We start from the raw sequence: 20508 nt of genomic DNA, 5'->3' as shown, positions 1-20508 counted from the left end.
AATCACCCAGCTATTTACAAGAAAGGTTCAAATTACAAGTGCTGGGAAAAACATTGCCAGAGGTCTGCCTGTCTGTCTTATATACTGCTGAAGTTGTTTACTTAGAATACCATGGAATATTCTATCTTTGTGGAAAAGCACAGTACTAAGTGCAACATTACAGAACATGCAGGAAAGCTCCAGAAGGCCACAGAACTGTCCAGACTAATCAAGAAATAAGCATGTTTTAGCTTATCTGCAAACAGATGAATCATTATAGGCTGTTCCACAACAGTGTGTTACACCAGAATCGCAAAGCAACACGTCGTGTATGGACGAACTGCAATCGGTTTGTGTTCGAGCAGTTTGCAACGTCGTTAAACGCAACCGCCGTCATACTTCCTGTTGTACATCATGATAGGTATTACATGGTGTAAGATGTTATGATGATCAGAGAGGTGCACAGGGGAGCACAGGCACACACACAGAAAAACAAGACCGCCAAAAGATGGAAACTATATGATGACACAGTCATTGCTGGTCACAGTCCACTGAATTACCCTAAAGATTTTGTGTGAGGTGGAGAGGACGTTTCCAGAATTTAAACCCCGAATGAGAACAGCTGAAAAAGAAAAGAAAGAAGCTGTTCACCTTTAAAGGAGTCAGTTCTGAAGGTATGCAAATGAAGGTGTCCACACCCAAGGAGCTCTGGAGTGGCCATAGACAGAGAATTTCTTTAATTTTATTTTTTATTAAAATTGTGCAGCACACAAAATGCTGTTGTGAGCACATATAATTTGTTCTCACAACTTATAATTATAATTTTTGTGCATGTTAATAATTTTGCCAACACGTGAGCAAGACGTTCATCCTTGTGTATGTATACATGCATCTCTCTGAGTAAACTACGAGGTCTGTTAAAAAGTATCCGACCTTATTATTTTTTTCAAAAACCATATGGATTTGAATCACGTGTGATTACATCAGACATGCTTGAACCCTCGTGGGCATGTGAGAGTTTTTTCACGCCTGTCAGTTACGTCATTCGCCTGTGGGCAGTCTTTGAGTGAGGAGTGGCCCACCCTCTCGTCGATTTTTTCATTGTTTAGGAATGGCTCAGAGACTGCTGCTTTGTTTGATCAAAATTTTTTCAAAACTGTAAGGCACAACTGAGTGGACACCATTCGATAAATTCAGCTGGTTTTCGGTAAAAATTTTGATGAGAGATTTTGGTCTGGTAGTGTCGCTGTAAGGACGGCCCACGGCGCCTGACAGCGATCTGCGCTTCGAGGCGGCAGCGTCTCGCCGTTTCAAGTTGAAAACTTCCACATTTCAGGCTCTGTTGACCCAGTAAGTTGTCAGAGAACAGAGAACTTTCAGAAGAAGTCGGCATGAGGAGTTTATTCGGACATTCCATTGTTAACGGACATTTTGTAATGAAAGACGTGCGGGCAGAGTCGCATGTCGGGACGGACCTGACTGCGGGGGGTCGCGACAGAAAAAACACCTCCGTTGGAAACCTTAACGGGCAAGTTGGAACATGCCCAAGCTGTTAAACAATTTCTCAGTTACTCACTTGTTGAAAGCCATCAAAGCTGCGTGAATTTTACAAATGGTTTTTCAACACGGGGGTGTTTTTCCTGTCGCGGCGCACACAGGTTCGCCGAGTCGTCACGGAAACGACTCTGCGAATTTGCGCGCACGTCTTCCATTAAAAAATGCCCTTAAACAGTGGAATGTCCGCATAAAGTCCTCATGCCGGCCTCTTCTGAATCTTCTCTGTTCTCTCACGACGTCCTGGGTGAATTAAGCCTTAAATTAGGATGTTTTCAGGTCAAAACAGGCCGACGACAGCGCCTGGAAGCGCTGCGCGACGTCCCGCTCCGTGGGAAGTCCTTACAGCGACAGAAACACCCCATAATCTCTCATCAGTCGTTAAACTTTTCACCGAAAACCAGCTAAATTCTCGAATAGTGTCCACTCGGATATTCCTCACAGTCCAGAAAAAATTTGATAAAGCAACGCGCGCCGTCTCGAGCAGCGTGTGAACAAAGGAATTCAGCTGAGAGGGTGGGACCACATCTCACTCAAGGCCTGCCCACAGGGAAATGACGTCACCGACACGCGTGAAAAAAACTCACGCATGCGCACGAGGGTGTCGGTTTTTTATCTAATAGACCTTGTAATCTATATTGTGCTCAATAAATTTATTTCCATGTTTGTTATTATCTACAGAAACACACATCTGTTCACCAATATCACTCATAATTTCACACATTCTGTGACCACCCTGGGGAGCATATTATGTGTGTTCTTCAAGCTCAGGTCCTCTAGTTTGAGGGTTTGGTACAGTATCTTTGCTGATCCTAGAGGCATCTGACGTTATGCCTGGAATCTGCTGGAACCACTCTTTCAATTTGGGGTTTCAGCTCCTAGTGCTCCTATTACCACTGGGACCACTTTGGACTTTATGATCCTTTACCTACTATATATGTACAGTTAATGGGCTAAAGTTTGTCCAGCAGGTTTGACTTACTACTGGCAATGTGAACCAAGCTCCTACTGCAGTCGTATAGGGCAAACCGTTCGACGCCTCAGGAGGCAGAAGCAGCTCTCCACCAACACTGTTTACGGTGCGGGTGAGGAGCTGTTGACCCTGACTGGGGATGTTGTCGGGCGGTGGAAGGAATACTTCGAGGATCTCCTCAATCCCATCGTCACGTCTTCGGAAGAGGAAGCAGAGACTGGGGACTCAGAGGCGGACTCATCCATTACCCTGGCCGAAGTCACCGAGGTGGTTAGAAAGCCCCTCAGTGGCAAGGCTCCTGGAGTGGACGAAATCCGTCCTGAGTACCTTAAGTCTCTGGATGTTGTGGGACTGTCTTGGCTGACACGCCTCTGCAACATCACGTGGCGATCAGGGACAGTGCCTCTGGATTGGCAGACCGGAGTGGTGGTCCCTCTGTTTAAGAAGGGGGACCGGAGGGTGTGTTCCAACTATAGGGGGATCACACTCCTCAGCCTCCCCGGTAAGGTCTATTCCAGAGTACTGGAGAGGAGAATTCGACCAATGGTTAAACCTCGGATTCAGGAGGAGCAGTGTGGTTTTCGTCCTGGTTGCGGCACACTGGACCAGCTCTACACGCTCCATCGGGTGCTCGAGGGTTCGCCCAACCAGTCCACTTGTGTTTTGTGGATCTGGAGAAGGCATTTAACCATGTCCCTCGGGGCACCCTCTGGGGGGTGCTCTGGGAGTACGGGGTCTGGGGTCCGTTGCTATTTGTATGTTACTGCTGCAAAGTATTTGAACACCTGTGAAAATCAGTGTTAATATTTGGTACAGTAGCCTTTGTTTGTAGTTTTTCACCAGGTTTGCACACACTGCAGCAGGGATTTTGGTCCACTCCTCCATACAGATCTTCTCCAGATCTTTCAGCTTTGAAGTTTCAGATCCCTCCAAAGATTTTCTATTGAGTTCAGGTCTGGAGACTGGCCAAGCCACTCCAGGACCTTGAAATGCTTCTTACAGAGCCCCTCCTTAGTTGCCCTGGCTGTGTGTTTGGGGTCATTATCATGCTGGAAGACCCAGCCATGACCCATCTTCAATGCTCTTACTGAGGGAAGGAGGTTGTTTGCCAAAATCTCGCAATACATGACCCCATCCATCCTTCCTTCAATACAGTGCAGTCGTCCTGTCCCCTTTGCAGAAGAGCACCCCCAGAGTATGATGTTTCCACCCCCATGCTTCATGGTTGGGATGGTTTTCTTGGGGTTGTTCTCATCCTCTAAACATGGTAAGTGGAGTTGATTCCAAAAAGCTCTATTCTGGTCTCATCTGACCATATGACCTTCTCCCATGCCTCCTCTGGATCATCCAGATGGTCACTCGGTGAACTTCAAACGGGCCTGGACATGTGCTGGCTTGAGCAGGGGGACCTTGCTGCCCTGCAGGATTTTAAACCATGACAGCATCATGTGTTACTGATGTAATCTTTGTGACTGTGGTCCGAGCTCTCTTCAGGTCATTGACCAGGTCCTCCTGTGTAGTTCTGAGCTTTCTCAGAATCATCCTTACCCCACAAAGTGAGACCTTGCATGAAATCCCAGAACAAGGGAGACTGACAGTCATCTTGTGTTTCTTCCACTTTCTAATAAATAATCATAATAGTCTTCTACCAAGCTGCTTGCCTGTTGTCCTGTAGTCCATCCCAGCCTTGTACAGGTCTATAGTTTTGTCCCTGGTGTCCTTAGACAGCTCTTTGGTCTTGGCTATGGTGGACAGGTTGGAGTGTGATTGATTGAGTGTGTGAACAGGTGTCTTTTATACAGGTAACAAGTTCAAACAGGTGCAATTAATACAGGTAAAGAGTACAGAATAAGAGGGCTTCTTAAAGAAAAAATAATAGGTCTGTGAGAGACAGAATTCTTGCTGGTTGGTAGGTGTTCAAATACTTATTTGCAGCAGTAACATACAAATATATTATTTTTTAAAAATCATACATTGTGATTTCCTGATTTTTTTTTTTTTTAGATTATGTCTCTCACAGTGGACATGCACCTAAGATGAAAATTTCAGACCCCTCCATGATTTCTAAGTGGGAGAACTTGCAAAACTGCAGGGTGTTCAAATACTTATTTTCCCCACCGTAGGTAACAGTAAATGTAAATATCAATGAATCAAAATTGAGGTAGTGCTGTATTTCACTGTTTTTACATTGCAATTTTGCAAACATAAAATGAATGTATTCAGACAGGAAGGCAAACTGGGTTGTACAGGACAGGCAGGTGCTTAACAGTTCAGAGCATAAAGTAGCTGAAGAAAGGGATTAAATAAACAGAGATGGCCAACACATATACAGGGCTGGAAATTTGAATCTGCCTGGTCATACTCACAGCCGGCTATTTTGGGGTAATTTTCAGTTCAACGTAGATTCAGCTTGGAACTCCGGCGAGGGCGGTCACATCTCCTTCACTCTCCCTAATCTCTGCTCTCTGCCTTAACCTTCAAGTCCCTACTTCACCAGACTGTGAATTCCTCAAATTATATTGAATACTGGATCTACTGGACTACTATTGGATTAACCATGGAATTGATCAGCTGGTCTCTGAACGCTATTGACACCATCTTTTCTACAAGAAGGTCAGGACTGGGGGATCCTACCTGCCTAGATGGAACGTATCCTGCGGGCTATGTTCTCGACTCCTGGGGGTCGTGGCGTGTTGCATACTTTGCGCCTTTCTCTGTGGAGGACGTCAAGGATTTATTCATATTTGGTCTTATGGTAGCGGGGCTGGTACTTTCTGGCTTATGTGCTGCCCTTATCTACCGGAAAATTGGCAAGACGGCGGCATCAAGAACCACGGCCCCTCGCTTGTCCGTCACGATTAACGAGTTGGGCAAGGCAGTGCATTCTCAGACTGCGATGACTCTTGAACTCAGATACACATTGGATGACATCTTGGAGCAGACGTGCGCCTTGCAGATGAAGATGAAGATTTCAGAGGCCGGGGAATATTCTTAATTCACAATTGGGAATATTCTTAGTTCATAAGTGCGCGCGGAATTCCTCCGCACGTCTGTCTCAATGTGCCGAAAAAGTGCTGATGTCCACGTCTTTTCAAAATTCCTGTGCTAGCCAGATGATATCCCGGATAAAACACAGCGTCCAGTTTTGAAATGAATGGCACATTCCACTGTTACAGGAGTTTTTGTCATGGAAAGAGGAGCAGAGGCTTTGCGCGTCGCGGCGGTGCTGCATGGCGTAAAGCAACGCCGTGATGAAGCCTCACAGGACATGTTCTGGCATGTCCAGGCACATCCACAATTTCGCGGATAATCACTCAATGGAAAAACCACCGACAGCTGTCTGAACGCCATCTCAAAGCCTCCTGTGAGATCAAAACGGAGGTGGTTTTGTCTCGTTCCAGTAGCGAATCCACCGTGATGCGCGAAGCCTCCGCTCGGCTTTCCATGACAAAATCTCTTGTTAAAAGTGAAATCTGCCGGAAAATGGTTGATGTCCAGCTCTTGTGATAAACAGAGAAATTGCACACGATTGTCACGGATCCATACAGCCATCCGTTTAGAAATGAAATGGTCGCTCAACCTGTCGATGGCGGCTTCGGAGCACGGCGCATCACCAGTCACTCTGGGCCGTCCTTAAAGCGACAGTAACACTCCGTAATCTCTTTGAAGCCCATAAAATTTTCACCAAAAACCATCTGAATTTCTCGAATGGTGTCCACTTTGATGTCCCTCACAGTTTCTGAAAAAATTTTAATCAAGCAAAGCGGCAGTCTCTGAGCCATTCCTAAACAATGAAAAAAATGACCAGAGGGGTGGACCACTCCTCACTCAAAGCCTGCTCACAGGCGAATGACGCAACCAACAGGCGTGAAAAAACTCACGCATGCGCACGAAGGTTCAAGCTTGGCTGACGCAATCACACGTGATTCAAATCCATATGGTTTTTGAAAAAAATAATAAGGTCGGATACTTTTCTAATAGACCTCGTATATATATGTGTGTGTGTGTGTGTATGTTGTGTGTTCTCCACTCAGATTGCAATAAACAATCACAGATTAGCCTTTCTGTCCATCATTTACCTGTATTTTGGCATGCTTGGCGCCAGAAAGTTATGTTGGATCCAGAGGGATCCAAAAAGGCTAGGACCAAAAGTTATATTGGATCGGTTCCCACCAGGGGCGTCAGACTGGGGGGGGTTAAAGGGTACTAAGGGTCCACAAAAAACTGGCATTAAATACATTTTTGTGTTGCATGTTATTAATGTCCATACAATTCATGTTGTAAAAGAATATAATTAGGATGAATGTATAAATGTTGCAAAACATAATTCTGCTCTAATAATAATATTGAAAGATCTCTGAGCGCCCTTCCACCCCTGGACAGTTGTACAATGGTTTAGTCCAACCGCACAGGCAGCACCCCCCCCCCCCCCCCCCAGCCCACACACACACACACACACACATCCCAAACGCGATCTGACAGAAAGAGGTGTTTAGTAGTGCTGAAACAACTAATCGATTTAATTGATTATTAAAATAGTTGTCAACTAATTTAGTCATCAATTAGTTGTTAAATAACTTTGTTTTACCGCAAATGTTTCGTTTCTTCCATATAAATCAACCGTTTCTGCAGGGCGGCTTTGCTTTGAACCTTGATCCAATCGAAGCAGTGATTCCCAGATCGAAGAAGCTTCGATCTGGTGCTTTGTTTTATTTTGCTTAATCTTAATTTTTCCCCACTAAAACCCCAAAGAGCATATGTCTGTGAGTAACATTTACCTTTTCACATTAATCTGACCTGTTATGGTCTTCTGAAACAGTTGATAGATGTATTTTATAACTTAAAAACGGGACCGATGCTAACGCGTTAGCATGTCTATGGCGTTTTCAATGCTGAAGTTAGCATTAAGCTGTTGCAGCTGTCAGCACATTTGTTTTCTGTATAATAATTCATGACTCAGCGTTTGTTGTCGTAAAAGAGTCAAATGTATTACAAATTGTAATATTTTATTAATTTATTTTTATTTATATATCTATAATAATAATAGAAACAACAACAGTAATAGTAATAATAACTAATAATGCCACAATAAAGTTTTCGAGAAACGGACAAAAAGAATCTGATAAAACAAAACAGAAAAGATTAAACCAACTAACAATGAACATAAATAAATATAACTGTTTCCTGTGAACACCTAGTGACTCTTAAACCTCCACTTCATCCCTTTTTTATTAAGTTTAATGACAATTTGTTTCGGCCAAACCACATCTAAGCTGTTTTTACACAAGAAAAAAATGAACTGCAGTAAACTGCACATTTGTGTCTTTTTTCATGAAAATATCTTATTAAATATAACATATTACACTTTCGTCAGGCCTTTAAAATACTTTCGTGGACTCTTCCTGTAATATGGTTGAGATAGTTGCTCTAGGCATCTAAAAATGCTCATAATTGGGTGAAACCTGATAGAAATCTCTTTGTGGTGTGTCGGTGATGTACGAGGTCTGTGAGAAAACTATTCGACCTTTTTTTTTTTCAAAACTATATGGATTTGAATCACGTGTGATTGCATCAGACAAGCTTGAACCTTCGTGCGCATGCGTGAGTTTTTTCACGCCTGTTGGTTGCGTCATTCACCTGTGGGCAGGCTTTGAGTGAGTACTGGTCCACCCCCCTTGTCGGATTTTTATTGTCAGTGAAATGGCTGAGAGACTGCCGCTCCATGAAATTTTTTTCAGAAACTGTTAGAGACAGCCAGTTGGAAACCATTCGAAAGATTCAGATGGATTTCGGTGGAGATTCTGTCGGCGTCACATGGATTAAGGAGTGTTAAAACCTTTTTAAAGACGGCCCACAGTGGCAGAGGGTGTGCGGCGCACCGAGCGGCCATCAACAGGCTGGAACGACCAGATCATTTCTAAACTGAACGCTGTGTTGATCCGGGACATCGTGTGACTACCACAGAAATGGCAACAGAGCTGGACATAGCACTTTTGCGGCACATTCCACTGTTACAGGAGATTTTGTAATGAAAGACGTGCGGAGGATTTCGCGCGTTGGCACGGAGCCGACGCACTCAACAAAAAAAAACACTCAACAAAAAAACACCTTCGTGTTGGAAACCATTCGTAAGATTCAGACGGCTTTCGGTGGATTTTCAGTTGAGCGAGTATCCGAGAAATTGTTTAACAGCTGGGCATGTTCCAACTTGTCCTGTCAGACTTCCAACACGGAGGTGTTGTTTGTCCAGCGCCATGAGCGGATGCGTCGCGACGCGCGACTCCGTCCGCACGTCTTTCATTACAAAATCTCCTTTAACAGTGGAATGTGCCGATAAAGTGCTGATCCCGACCTCTTCTGAAACTTCTCTGCTAGTCACACGACGTCCTGCATCAACAGAGCCTTAAATTTGGAAGTGATCTGCTCGTTCCAGCCTGTCGATGGCCGCTCGGGGCGCGGTGCGCCCTCCACCACTGTGGGCTGTTTTTAATCCAGTTTTAATGGTCCTTAATCCATGTGATACCGATAGAATCTTCACTGAAAGCCATCTGAATCTTCCAAATGGTTTCCATCTGGCTGTCTGGCAGAGTTTCTGAAAAAATTTTCATGGAACAAAGCGGCAGTCGCTCCACCATTCCTAAACAATAAAAATCCGACGAGGGGGGTGGACCAGTGCTCCCTCAAAGCCTGCCCACAGGCGAATGATGCAACCGACAGGCGTGAAAAAACTCACGCATGCACATGAAGGTTCAAGCTTGTCTGATGCAAGCACACGATTCAAATCCATATAGTTTTTGAAAAAAATAAAAAGGTCGGATACTTTTCTCACAGACCTCGTATGTATGTGCAAAATAAAACAAAACACTACTCCAGGTATGTTTTTGACGAGAATATAACATAACTTTGCTACAAGGTAAAACGTTGATGTTGTGTGACAAAGGCCTTTTAATACAATAATAACTCACTTAAAGAAATAATGGCAAAACTCACATGTAAGTAAAAAAAAAAAAAATCCCAAAACGATTAATCGAAAAAATAATCGACCGATGAACTGATTAGTAAAATAATCGTTAGTTGCATTTTCTAGAAAAATGGTGCAATTTGGTGCATTCCTGTGCATTTTAACAGATGGGAATGGTACAATTTGGCCCCCCAAACCCCCCCCCCCCCCTTTCCAACTCAATATTGCTCCCCCAACTTTAAAAAGGGTTCTGACTCCCAGGTGTGATCTAAGGTATACATGATTTAGACCTGGTTTGACTACGCATTCGAAATTTGGTGTTTGCGTTAATAAAAAAGAACATAAATGGCTAGTACCTAGGGCCCAGAATTTGGTGCTACGCTCCTGGTTCCCACTTACCAATAGTGTTAGAGCTTACTGCTCCTTACCATCCATTATTTGTATAATAGATAGATAGATAGATAGATAGATAGATAGATAGATAGATAGATAGATAGATAGATAGATAGATAGATAGATAGATGGATGGATGGATGGATGGATGGATGGATGGATGGATGGATGGATGGATGGATGGATGGATGGATGGATGGATGGATAGATAGATAGATAGATAGATAGATAGATAGATAGATAGATAGATAGATAGATAGATAGATAGATAGATAGATAGATAGATAGATAGATAGATAGATAGATAGATAGATAGATAGATAGATAGATAGATAGATAGATAGATAGATAGATAGATAGATAGATAGATAGATAGATAGACACACACACACACAGAGGGGTGGGGGGAACAGGTTAATTGAGAGTGAGAAAGTCAGGCTGAAATATTCTTTTCCTGCAGGTAACGTTGGGAAGGCAAGAGCAACAGATTCACAGGAAGAGTTGTGTGTGATGAGCAGGAGAAATTTAGTTCCTTAAATAATACATCTGCCAGAGCAGATGATTTTAAGATGCAAAGCACATAATGATTAAATGATCATTCAAGTGATTAAAACTGATCTTTTCAGGAACCTTCATTTTTTTGTCAAACACACAGAGCTTCCTGCAATTTCTATCAGTCATAAAATATAATAAAAACCATGTGTTTGTAGCCACTCTAAAAACTGTAACTGTGCTCTACCCAAATGTTTTTGGTGAAACATTTTTACACTTACAAATATTGAGTTAATGAAAAAGCTGTGAAATCATTTAAATATAGCTGAGCTTGGTAAATACATCAGTTTAATTAGTCCATTCCAAATATTCTTAATGTAATTTACCAAACAAATTAAGGATATTTAAAAAATGTAACTTATTAACCAAATCCCAATTTATTTCAACGCCAGACTTAATAACAGTTAACAGCCATTTCATTTGGTGTGTCCAGCTCAATCAGATGACTGTGTTTTAGAGATTTTACTAAGGCAGTGTTGCTGTTTCTTAAAATGCAAAGCCACTGAATTACTTATTAGAGTGGACATTGTTTGTGTGACTTTGTTATCTGTCAGGTTAAACTATCGTTCAAGTCAACATGACTCAAGTCGGAAAAGGAAAAAAGAAAAAGACCCAAAACACGAAATGTGTCAAAAGGAAGAACACGTTTTATTTTTATACTGGAAACAGTAGGCTCAAAGATGAAATAAGAACACTGACAGGATAAATGATTACGTGTTATCGTTTTACCGATCAGAAATTATATGCAGACTGTGGAAACCGCCTCTACGGCTGCTGTGTGCACTCGTGACACTGGGAAAACAGATTATTTCTGTGAGCAAGTTCTTCCCAGAGGTGAAGAAAGTGAAGAGGTCTGACTACAAGCCCAAAACCGTTGGCAGCAATTTTCAAATTTTATAATATAAAAATTTATAATAAACATGCAAATTTACGGTATCGCCCGAATATGAAAGCTGCTGACGGTTTTAGGCTCGTAGTCAAAGACCTGTCTACTTCATGTTTATATATATGTAATAGCCATATAATAAAGGAATTATTAACCTTGCTTGCTCAGTCTGTATCAGACGTTGATGTTTTTTGTACTGTCAACACCCTAGTCTGATATTTTGCCATAAAGACCTCACACTTGGTTAATAATAGTTTATTATTTACTATTTCCTCTGCCAAAGATAAGATGTTTTCACCTGTGTGATTTGTCTTTTTTTCCTTCTTTCATGACCTCATGCCCACCGGCTGTACAGCTGGAAGGGCCTGTGATAAACTGAGTAATATAGTCTTGACTTGAATCAGATATGCTTAATGACTTTGTCTCTGATAGCTTCCAAGGCAAACTCTTGGATAACTTGGATATCACCATGATCAGACGACATAAATGTGTCAGAACTCCTGAAATCTATATTACATGTACAGGGGTTGGTTGAAAAGTTCTGAGTTCTGAGAAACATTTATTCTACAATTATTCTTTTATCACTACTCCATCAGGTTGTTGCAGTTTGTTATCTTTTTGGTGAGACTGTTGAAGGAAGCCACATATCTGTTTTCATTAACATTTAAATTCACTTCATCAAGCCAGCGAAGGGCGGCACGGTGGATTAGTGGTTAGCACTCTTGCCTCACAGCAGAAACGTTGTGGGATTGCTTTCCACCTGGTCCTTTCTGTGTGCAGTTTGCATGGTCTCCCTGTGTTCGCGTGGGTTCTCTCTAGGTGCTCCTGGTTCTTCCCACATTCAAAGACCTGCAGGTTCGGTGAATGAGACGTGTGAATGAGTTTGTCTGTCTATATGTGGGCCTGTAATAAACTAGGGTCTGGTCCAGGGGTGCCCCACCTCTCATCCAATGACTGCTGGGATAGGCTCTCCCTTGATCCTTGATTGGATAATAATAATTATTCAATGATGAATTAATTATGATTATAATTACTAATAACTATGCACACATTGTGTTGTTCTCCTCACTCTGCTTTGATCTTGTTTGTTTGTGTTTGTGTTCCTCAGGTCTAGCTACTTTCCCTGTGAATATTATTCAATAAGTAATAAGTAATTTATTTGCATAACTCAGCCACATGGGGTGTGCAGCCAGTACATTCTGAGTGCCAGTCTCAAGCCCGGATAAATGAGGAGGGTTGCGTCAGGAAGGGCATCCGGCGTAAAACAAGCCAACCCAACTATGCAGACTAAGAATCGAATTTCCATACCGGATCGGTCGCGGCCTGGGTTAACAACGTCTGCCACCGGTGCTGTTGCCCAACAGGGTGCCGGTGGAAATTGGGCTACTGCTGGGTGAAGACAACGAAGAAGAGGAAGAGAACGTTTCCACAAACAGCGGGAGAAGAAGAAAACTAGAAGGGTGGAAATGAGAGTAGGGACTTTGAATGTTGGTAGTATGACTGGTAAAGGGAGAGAGCTGGCTGATATGATGGAGAGGAGAAAGGTAGACATATTGTGTGTGCAAGAGAACAAGTGGAAGGGAAGTAAGAGCAGGAGCATCGGTGGTGGGTACAAGTTGTTGTACCATGGTGAGGACAGGAAGAGAAATGGTGGGGTCATTTTAAAGGAAGAGTATGTTAAAAGTGTGTTGGAGGTTAAGCGAGTGTCTGACAGGGTAATGAGTGTGAAGTTGGAAATTGAAGGGGTGATGATGAATATCATCAGTGCATATGCCCCACAGGTAGGTTGTGAGATGAAGGAGAAAGAAGATTTCTGGAGTGGGTTAGATGAGGAGGTGGAGAGTGTGCCCAAGCATGAAAGAGCGGTGATACGAGCAGACTGCAATGGCCATGTTGGTGAAGGGAACAGAGGTGATGAGGAAGTAATGGGTAGATATGGTATCAAGGATAGGAATGGGGAAGGACAGATGGTAGTTGATGTTGCAAAAAGGATGGAAATGGCTGTGGTGAATACCTACTTTAAGAAAAGGGAGGAGCACAGGGTAACATATAAGAGTGGAGGAAGGTGCACACAGGTGGACTACATTCTTTATAGGAGATGCAAGCTAAAAGAAATCAGAGACTGTAAGGTGGTGGCAGGAGAGAGTGTCATTAGACAGGATAGGATGGTTGTTTGTAGGATGAATTTAGAGGTAAAGAAGAAGAAGAGAGTGAGAGCTCAACAAAGGATCAGATGGTGGAAGCTGAAGGAGGAAGACTGTTGTGTGAAATTTAGCGAGCAGGTGAGAGAAGCACTGTTTGGAGGGGAAGCAGGTTTGGACAACTGGAAAAGTACTGCAGATGTGGTGAGGGAGACAGCTAGGACAGTACTGGGTATGACATGTGGATAGTGGAAGGAAAACAAGGAGACTTGGTGGTGGAATGAAGAGGTCCAGGAAAGCATAAGGAGAAAGAGGTTGGCGAAAAAGTTTTGGGATAGTTGTAGAGATGAAGAAAGTAGACGGGAGTACAAGGAGATGCGGTGTAAGGCAAAAAGAGAAGTTGCAAAAGCGAAGGAAAAGGCATATTGCGAGTTGTACAAGAAGTTGAATAGTAAGGAAGGAGAAAAGGACTTGTACCGATTGTCCAGACAAAGGGACAGAGCTGGAAAGGATGTGCAGCAGGTTAGGGTGGTTAAAGATGCACATGGTAATGTGCTGACAAGTGAGGAGTGTGTGCTGAGAAGGTGAAGGGAATATTTTGAAGAGCTGATGAATAAAGAAAATGAGCGAGAGAAAAGGCTGGATGATGTGGTGAGAGTAAATCAGGAAGTACAAGAGATTAGTAAGGAAGAAGTGAGGGCTGCTATGAAGAGGATGAAGAGTGGAAAGGCAGTTGGTCCAGATGACATTACAGTGGAGGCATTGAAATGTCTAGGAGAGATGGCAGTAGAGTTTCTAACCAATTGTTTAATAAAATCTTGGAAAGTGAGAGGATGCCCGAGGAGTGGAGACGAAGTGTGCTGGTTCCTATTTTCAAGAACAAGGGTGATGTGCAGAGCTGCAGTAACTACAGAGGCATAAAATTGATCAGCCACAGCATGAAGTTATGGGAAAGAGTAGTAGAAGCTAGGCTTAGAAAACAGGTGAAGATCTGTGAGCAGCAATATGTTTTCATGCCGAGAAAGAGCACTACAGATGCAATGTTTGCTCTGAGAATGCTGTTGGAGAAGTACAGAGAAGGCCAGAAAGAGTTACATTGTGTGTTTGTGGACTTAGAAAAAGCTTATGAAAGGGTGCCAAGAGAAGAGCTGTGGTATTGTATGAGGAAGTCTGGAGTGACAGAGAAGTATGTTAGGGTAGTGCAGGACATGTACAAGAATAGTGTGACAGCGGTGAGATGCACAGTCGGAATGACAGACTCATTCCAGCTGGAGGTGGGATTACACCAAGGATCAGCTCTGAGTCCTTTCTTGTTTGCAGTGGTTATGGACAGGTTGACGGATGAGATCAGACAGGAGTCCCCATGGACTATGATGTTTGCAGATGACATTGTGATCTGTAGTGAGAGTAGAGAGCAAGTTGAGTCTAGTCTGGAGAGGTGGAGATAAGCTTTGGAGAGAAGAGGAATGAAAGTCAGTAGACGCAAGACTGAGTACATGTGTGTGAATGGGAGGGAACCCAGTGGAATAGTGCAGTTACAAGGAGTAGAAGTGGTGAAAGTAGATGAGTTTAAATATTTGGGGTCAACTGTTCAAAGTAATGGAGAGTGTGGTAAAGAGGTGAAGAAGAGAGTGAAGGCAGGGTGGAGTGGGTGGAGAAACGTGGCAGGAGTGATTTGCGACCGAAGAATATCAGCAAGAGTGAAGGGGAAAGTTTACAAGACAGTAGTGAGACCAGCTATGTTGTACGGCTTAGAGACGTGGCACTAACAAAAAGACAGGAGGCAGAGCTGGAGGTGGCAGAACTGAAGATGTTGAGATTCTCTTTGGGAGTAACAAGAATGGACAAGATTAGGAATGAACATATCAGAGGGACAGCTCAGGTGGGACGGTTTGGAGACAAAGTCAGACAGGCGCAATTGAGATGGTTTGGACATGTGCAGAGGAGGGACCCAGGGTATATAGGGAGAAGGATGCTGAGGATGGAGCCACCAGGCAGGAGGAGAAGAGGGAGGCTAAAGAGGAGGTTTATGGATGTGTTGAAGGAGGACATGCAGGTGGTTGGTGTGACAGAGGAAGATACAGAGGACAGGATGAGATGGAAACGATTGATCTGCTGTGGCGACTCCTAACGGGAACAGCCGAAAGACAAAGAAGAAGAAGTAATTTATTTGTATAGTGTCTTGTACACCGAGTTCCCGGTTCAAGGATGGGACTAAATGCTTGTGAATGACGAATCAGCAGAATTGAGCTCTCTGGCTGTATTTAATGGCCTGCTTGTACAATGGGTGCTTTAAAAACAGGAATAAAAAATTAATTCAAGGCTTCCAAAGCAGGTTCCTCCTAGAAGCCATCTCCAACACATCCAAGTATGGATCAGAAGTAGGGCTGCAGCTATCGATTATTTTAGTAATCGAGTATTCTGGTAATCAATCAAGTAATCGGATAAAAAGTACTTTTGCGTTTTTAAACAACATCAACAGTCCAGGGATCTCCCTAAGCAATAGCACAATGTCGCTCATGCAGATTGTCAAATTTAGTCTATCCCTTTCTGTTTTCAAGGGTTTATTTATTTTTTCACATCTTTACAAGTTTTGGATCTTTTCCAGTGTCAGGAGCTCAGCCAAAATCAGACCAAAGTCTTGACATTTTGCTGAAATGGCGATGGGATGTGGCTTTCTGTTTTTTGTTTTCCCCAACTTGTAAAATGTAACCATTTTTAAGTTGTTGTATTTTATTTATTTATTTTAAGGCTGGTGGACTAGGCCCCTGCGTGAATTTTTTTCCCCTCTTTCTCTGCGATTTAGCAGATGCAATTCAGCTGGAGGCTGAACAAGCAAGCCTCACAGTCACTGTTTTTTTTATTAATATTATTTTATTTAGTTACAGTGTTTGTGAAGTGCTGTGCGTTGCCCAAAAAGCAAAAATTAAAAAGCAAAGCACTCAGTGCGAGTCTGAGCAAAACACAGACGAAAGAGTGGGCTTCTTCCAGAGACTGTTTCTCAGTGTGTCCGGGGATGGAGCTGTGACTCACCCGGTGTGAGAGGACTGCTGAACCCCTCACACCAGGCAGAGAGAATGACTATATCAATGTCAATGTTTGTGACAGCAATACCACATGCAACAACCAAATCCAGGGTATTCCCACTAATGTGTGTCAACTCCTGAATGCATTGCTGAAATCCTGATGCATCCACAATTTCCATAAATGATTTGCAGAGGGGATCAGAAGGCTTATTTATATGCATGTTAAAGTCACCAATAATCTGAATGTTATCTGCCCTAGTTGACAAGTTAGAGATGAGTGCACCAAATTCACTGAAGAATTGAGAGGAGGCCTATATACAGTGACAAAGTAATACGGCTGATTTTTATTCTTCTGACCTTGGCAATATGTAGCATTGTGCGGAGCAGAGAATCATATGTTCAAACGAGTTATATTTGTGACCCCCAACAGCTAATAAGCTAAACGTAGATTTATAAATCAATCAATCAATCAATCAATCAATTTTATTTATATAGCGCCAAATCACAACAAACAGTTGCCCCAAGGCGCTTTATATTGTAAGGCAAGGCCATACAATAATTACGTAAAACCCCAACGGTCAAAACAACCCCCTGTGAGCAAGCACTTGGCTACAGTGGGAAGGAAAAACTCCCTTTTAACAGGAAGAAACCTCCAACAGAAACAGGCTCAGGGAGGGGCAGTCTTCTGCTGGGACTGGTTGGGGCTGAGGGAGAGAACCAGGAAAAAGACATGCTGTGGAGGGGAGCAGAGATCAATCACTAATGATTAAATGCAGAGTGGTGCATACAGAGCAAAAAGAGAAAGAAACACTCAGTGCATCATGGGAACCCCCCAGCAGTCTAAGTCTATAGCAGCATTACTAAGAGATGGTTCAGGGTCACCTGATCCAGCCCTAACTATAAGCTTTAGCAAAAAGGAAAGTTTTAAGCCTAATCTTAAAAGTAGAGAGGGTGTCTGTCTCCCTGATCCGAATTGGGAGCTGGTTCCACAGGAGAGGAGCCTGAAAGCTGAAGGCTCTGCCTCCCATTCTACTCTTACAAACCCTAGGAACTACAAGTAAGCCTGCAGTCTGAGAGCGAAGCACTCTATTGGGGTGATATGGTACTACGAGGTCCCTAAGATAAGATGGGACCTGATTATTCAAAACCTTATAAGTAAGAAGAAGAATTTTAAATTCTATTCTAGAATTAACAGGAAGCCAATGAAGAGAGGCCAATATGGGTGAGATATGCTCTCTCCTTCTAGTCCCCGTTAGTACTCTAGCTGCAACATTTTGAATTAACTGATGGCTTTTCAGGGAATTTTTAGGACAACCTGATAATAATGAATTACAATAGTCCAGCCTAGAGGAAATAAATGCATGAATTAGTTTTTCAGCATCACTCTGAGACAAGACCTTTCTAATTTTAGAGATATTGCGTAAATGCAAAAAAGCAGTCCTACATATTTGTTTAATATGCGCTTTGAATGACATATCCTGATCAAAAATGACTCCAAGATTTCTCACAGTATTACTAGAGGTCAGGGTAATGCCATCCAGAGTAAGGATCTGGTTAGACACCATGTTTCTAAGATTTGTGGGGCCAAGTACAATAACTTCAGTTTTATCTGAGTTTAAAAGCAGGAAATTAGAGGTCATCCATGTCTTTATGTCTGTAAGACAATCCTGCAGTTTAGCTAATTGGTGTGTGTCCTCTGGCTTCATGGATAGATAAAGCTGGGTATCATCTGCATAACAATGAAAATTTAAGCAATACCGTCTAATAATACTGCCTAAGGGAAGCATGTATAAAGTGAATAAAATTGGTCCTAGCACAGAACCTTGTGGAACTCCATAATTAACCTTAGTCTGTGAAGAAGATTCCCCATTTACATGAACAAATTGTAATCTATTAGATAAATATGATTCAAACCACCGCAGCGCAGTGCCTTTAATACCTATGGCATGCTGTACTCTCTGTAATAAAATTTTATGGTCAACAGTATCAAAAGCAGCACTGAGGTCTAACAGAACAAGCACAGAGATGAGTCCACTGTCTGAGGCCATAAGAAGATCATTTGTAACCTTCACTAATGCTGTTTCTGTACTATGATGAATTCTAAAACCTGACTGAAACTCTTCAAATAGACCATTCCTCTGCAGATGATCAGTTAGCTGTTTTACAACTACCCTTTCAAGAATTTTTGAGAGAAAAGGAAGGTTGGAGATTGGCCTATAATTAGCTAAGATAGCTGGGTCAAGTGATGGCTTTTTAAGTAATGGTTTAATTACTGCCACCTTAAAAGCCTGTGGTACATAGCCAACTAACAAAGATAGATTGATCATATTTAAGATTGAAGCATTAAATAATGGTAGGGCTTCCTTGAGCAGCCTAGTAGGAATGGGGTCTAATAGACATGTTGATGGTTTGGATGAAGTAACTAATGAAAATAACTCAGACAGAACAATCTGAGAGAAAGAGTCTAACCAAATACCGGCATCACTGAAAGCAGCCAAAGATAACGATACGTCTTTGGGATGGTTATGAGTAATTTTTTCTCTAATAGTTAAAATTTTGTTAGCAAAGAAAGTCATGAAGTCATTACTAGTTAAAGTTAATGGAATACTCAGCTCAATAGAGCTCTGACTCTTTGTCAGCCTGGCTACAGTGCTGAAAAGAAACCTGGGGTTGTTCTTATTTTCTTCAATTAGTGATGAGTAGTAAGATGTCCTAGCTTTACGGAGGGCTTTTTATAGAGCAACAGACTCTTTTCCAGGCTAAATGAAGATCTTCTAAATTAGTGAGATGCCATTTCCTCTCCAACTTACGGGTTATCTGCTTTAAGCTGCGAGTTTGTGAGTTATACCACGGAGTCAGGCACTTCTGATTTAAAGCTCTCTTTTTCAGAGGAGCTACAGCATCCAAAGTTGTCTTCAATGAGGATGTAAAACTATTGACGAGATACTCTATCTCACTTACAGAGTTTAGGTAGCTACTCTGCACTGTGTTGGTATATGGCATTAGAGAACATAAAGAAGGAATCATATCCTTAAACCTAGTTACAGCGCTTTCTTAAAGACTTCTAGTGTAATGAAACTTATTCCCCACTGCTGGGTAGTCCATCAGAGTAAATGTAAATGTTATTAAGAAATGATCAGACAGAAGGGAGTTTTCAGGGAATACTGTTAAGTCTTCTATTTCCATACCATAAGTCAGAACAAGATCTAAGATATGATTAAAGTGGTGGGTGGACTCATTTACATTTTGAGCAAAGCCAATAGAGTCTAATAATAGATTAAATGCAGTGTTGAGGCTGTCATTCTCAGCATCTGTGTGGATGTTAAAATCGCCCACTATAATTATCTTATCTGAGCTAAGCACTAAGTCAGACAAAAGGTCTGAAAATTCACAGAGAAACTCACAGTAACGACCAGGTGGACGATAGATAATAAGAAATAAAACTGGTTTTTGGGACTTCCAATTTGGATGGACAAGACTAAGAGTCAAGCTTTCAAATGAATTAAAGCTCTGTCTGGGTTTTTGATTAATTAATAAGCTGGAATGGAAGATTGCTGGAAATAAGAGCAACGCCCCCACATTGCTTCGCATCACAAGGGACGTGACTAAATGTGTACACCTCTGGGCAGGCCTCATTTAAGGGGAGGACAGCTGTAGGTTTAAGTCAGGTTTCACATAACCCAATCATATCTAAGTGATGATCAATAATTAGATCATTAATCAACAATGATTTTGAGGATAGTGATCTTTTGTTAATTTGACCCAGACTAAGGACCTCAGTGGGGTTGACGGTTGGACTGTTTGGGTTTAGGGGTGGTTCCAGAGTCGCATATATAAGATGCCTGGAAGTAGGTTTAGGTTTGAGACATTCCACGTGGGTTGTAGGTAGCACACACAAAATCTTTGATATTGCTGGAATAGTCAATGGGCCATCCTCAATTTGAACATCATCCAATGTAGTAATGGGTATTAAGTTTGCAAAGCATATCCCTCTATCATTTTATGGACATGTCTACGGAAGCAGGCCAGAGTCTCAACTTGTT

Source organism: Thalassophryne amazonica, chromosome 11 (genome assembly GCF_902500255.1).
Source record: "Thalassophryne amazonica chromosome 11, fThaAma1.1, whole genome shotgun sequence".
Lineage (NCBI taxonomy): Eukaryota > Metazoa > Chordata > Actinopteri > Batrachoidiformes > Batrachoididae > Thalassophryne > Thalassophryne amazonica.
This window is presented reverse-complemented; position numbering follows the sequence as displayed.